The following is a 3,765-nucleotide window of genomic DNA, read 5'->3' as shown; positions in this document are numbered from 1 at the left end:
CGCCATCTTTAAAACTCGAATACAAGATCGCATCACATGTACTTGGGGGAAGATGAAGCCATTCCTTAACCGTGTTATGAATGACTTGGTCAAGGGATTCAAGTAGGCCCACCTTGACTTTGGTATGGTCAGCCAGATATATCAGTCTCGGGATGGTATAGGTCCTGAGTATATCGACTTTCTGAAGAGGTTTTAAGGGCGAACGACCAATCCGATGAAGCCAATCCATGAGCTTCTCTGATAGTCTAGGATCTGCAAAGCCAGTCCAGGGATCAACCCATGTGCTGACGTACCTTTCTGAGCTCCCTGGGTCGATCATGTTAGGGAGGGATCCGTTAATCACCCACGTGGGACAATCATTGATAGTATACGAGTCCCTTGTCGGCTTGATGTAAAAGCCATGACATATTCCCCCCTGCGTACTGAGGCCAGTAAGATTGCAAAAGGCCTCCAAAATTTTGATGTTATGACACATGCCTTCCCAAGAGTCACTCAGCAGCACCAAGTCATCGGCAAATGCCATGGCCGTAAATTTCCAGCCCCCATGATGGAAAACCTCACCTTCATTCTCGAGTTTATATAGAAGGTAGTGCATCGCTAAAATTGAACAGCAAAGGTGACATGGGGTCGCCTTGCTTGACACCTGAGCGAATGTATATGGGGTCTGTCCTTTCTCTTCCCATGGAAATGCACGTCTTAACATCCCGATACATTTCCCTCACCAACTCTATCATGTGTGGATCCACCCCTTGCTGGACCAGACCCTCAAATACATGCTGATGACAGATGGTGTCAAATGCCTTAGCAATGTCCACGAACACAACCCCCAGATGTTTATGCTCTCACTTAGCTGTTCCACCACAAGCTGTAACAACTTGAGGTTTTCGGCACAACCTGATGTGCAAATAAAACCCCGTTGCCGGGGGTTGATGGGACATGCTTTGGACAGCCTCACAGTAGCGATCCTGGAGAACAGCCTAATCACCACTGAACCAATAGTAATAGGCCTCCAGTTATTGCTATCACCAAGCTTCTCTGCATCCGAAGACTTGGGTATCAAGACTGTCCTGCAGTCCCGCAGCGCATCTGGAACAGTACTGGTGATAAGCCAGAGGTTGAAGATCTCAGTCAACTGGGAAAATTATTGCAAAAGGATTATTGCCTTTTGCAATAATCTGACCGAAAGTGATCCCATCTGGCCCAGGAGCGGAGGTTTTACACATCTCTCTCATGTTCTTATCAATCTCTTTTCCAGTAATTAGGGCCTCGAATGTGGTGTTAGCCGCCTCCTTATATGGAGGGAAATTCAGTAGGCCACCAAATATATCAGATGTATCCCACCTTCTTTTAAAGTGATCGTGGAGAACACTTGATGGTAATTGGCACTGAGAGGCTTCCGTGCTGTCCAGGATGACGCATGAGGCGCCTTCTATGTAAATCATACAGCAGTTGGAACCTCAAGAATTATCCCCTCTTAATAGCTCTTTTGCACGTCCAATTTGATGGAGTTTTGGATGCTTTTTGGCCACGGGAGGCCTGCGTCTTTTGACCCTTGATAGATTTAGTTTGGCTAGGCACACCCAGAATACCAAGAAACTCCTTATAAACATCCTTCACCACCCGACCTAGATCTTGCCCATCAAGAACTTTCTTGAAGGCTTCCCGATACATGGTCAATTTGCCAAACGATAATCACGCTTTGATGACTTTCTGGAATTGGAGCTTTAACTGTCCCTCCTTGGGCAACTTAGCAGACCCGGCAGGATGTTCAATTCCAGTGGCACCTACTAGTCCTTCATGACCTTTCACGGAGGGACGCCTTTTATCACTAATCTGCTTTGCCATTTTAGTTGGAATATGCTCCGCTATAAGTTGGTTGATATTCCGCTTACTGGCAAACTCGTCCACCAATTGTACCGGAAGAGCCTCTTTCTTCCTCCCCAGTCCATACTCGTTTATGGGCCCCTCAGGCCGAGGACTCTTTGGGATGAGAAGCAGCAATCCGCTCCACATTTCGCACAAGAGGATGTCTTATTCTCTTGTGCAGACCCAGGCCAATCTTAGTAGCGAACCCACGTTGGCACACCTCACAGACCCATTCCCCAGTGGGAGCCACACACACCACCCCCTTGCAGCGCGGGATGTGACAGGAGATACTGTGGCATTTTAGATTTTGTTTACCACATTTTGAACACCTGAAAATGATCTTTCTCTGTCCGTGTGCCCTTTTGAGATGGTCAATCAGCCCCAACATCCTAGTAAACCAGGTCTCACAACAAGGACAAGATGGTTGTTTGTCAGGCATGGACACGACAGGTGTTCTTGGCGTTATACCATCACCTTCAGACCCATGAGGAGCCTCGGGTGTTTTGGGCTCTTTACTACCTCCCATCGTGCTCTCAGCCTCAGGTGTTTTGGGCTCTTCGGTACCTCCCACTGCACTCTCAGCCTCATCCTGGGCCATCCCCATAGGGGAGATCTCATAGGGCTCAGGGAGTTGCCCCAAACCCTACCAAACATCCACATGATGTACACCATCTTCTTTAACAATTTTGGAGTTAAAAAACTCCAAACTTGCAAGATCGAATCCCTCTTCCCTGGGCACAGAGGGCATAGATGGTAATTTGGCATCAATGACCCTTAGATCTAATGGGTCAGTCTGAGTGGTAGTTGAGATATAACACAAAGCCATTTTGTCAGTCCGGTAAGCAATAAAGTGACAAGTCCAAGTGAGGGTAGAAGCATATAGTAGCTGACCCTCTCTCAAACTACCAACTGTGTCAACAACAGCCCGTGGACAAGGCTCTGTGCAACAGCGAACTAACTGTGCCAACCTTTTTGTTTCAGCGATTCGTGAAACTATTGTTGGGTGGTGAGTCCAACAATAGGGAGGGCTGATATGCGCCCTCTCCCACACTGGGGCAGAAGTCGACTCAGTTACCACGAGGGTATCTGGCAGGACCACGAGGAGGTGCGACTTCCGCGGCTATGCCCAGTCAGTAAATATAGTTACTCCCGCCGTTTACCCGCCCTTCATTGAATTTCTTCACTTTGACATTCAGAGCACTGGGCAGAAATCACATTGCGTCAACACCCGCCTCGGGCCTTCACAATGCTTTGTTTTAATTAAGCAGTCGGATTCCCCTGGTCCGCACCAGTTCAAAGCCGGCTGCTAGGCACCGACTGAGGCGGGGCGCTGGCCCAGGGACCCTCCCCCGGGGACCCTCCCCCGCACAAACTGCTCAGCCGACACCGGCTGCGGCTGCGCGCACGCTGGCCGCACACCGCGGGAACCCCATTGGCGGGAACTGCTGGGGCGGTGGTGCGCAACGATGACGGCTGCCACTGGGGCACCGGCCGCGGCAAGGTGGAGGGCGGGCGGAGCGGGGGGCGGGCGGCGCCCGCCACAGCCGGGGTGATCCACAGGAAGGACCCGGTGTGTGTCCAGAGTCGCCACCGTGCGTGCGCATGCCCCAGCGCCCGGGCGGGCCACGCGGAGCGCACTCACCCGCGCGCGGCACCTCGTCCAGCTGCGGCACGCACCCAGCCCCGCTTCGCGCCCCAGTCCGACCGACCCAGCCCTTAGAGCCAATCCTTATCCCAAAGTTACGGATCCGGCTTGCCGACTTCTCTTACCTACATTGTTCCAACATGCCAGAGGCTGTTCACCTTGGAGACCTGCTGTGGATATGGGTACGACCTGGCACGAGACTTACACCCTCTCCCCTGGATTTTCACGGGCCAGCGAGAGCTCACCCGATGCCG

The sequence above is a fragment of the Melozone crissalis genome, unplaced genomic scaffold (genome assembly GCF_028551555.1).
Source record: "Melozone crissalis strain CALT ecotype California unplaced genomic scaffold, PUWL_Pcris_2 ptg000021l_1, whole genome shotgun sequence".
Lineage (NCBI taxonomy): Eukaryota > Metazoa > Chordata > Aves > Passeriformes > Passerellidae > Melozone > Melozone crissalis.
The sequence above is the reverse complement of the archived record's forward strand: the minus strand, read 5'-3'. Positions refer to the sequence as shown.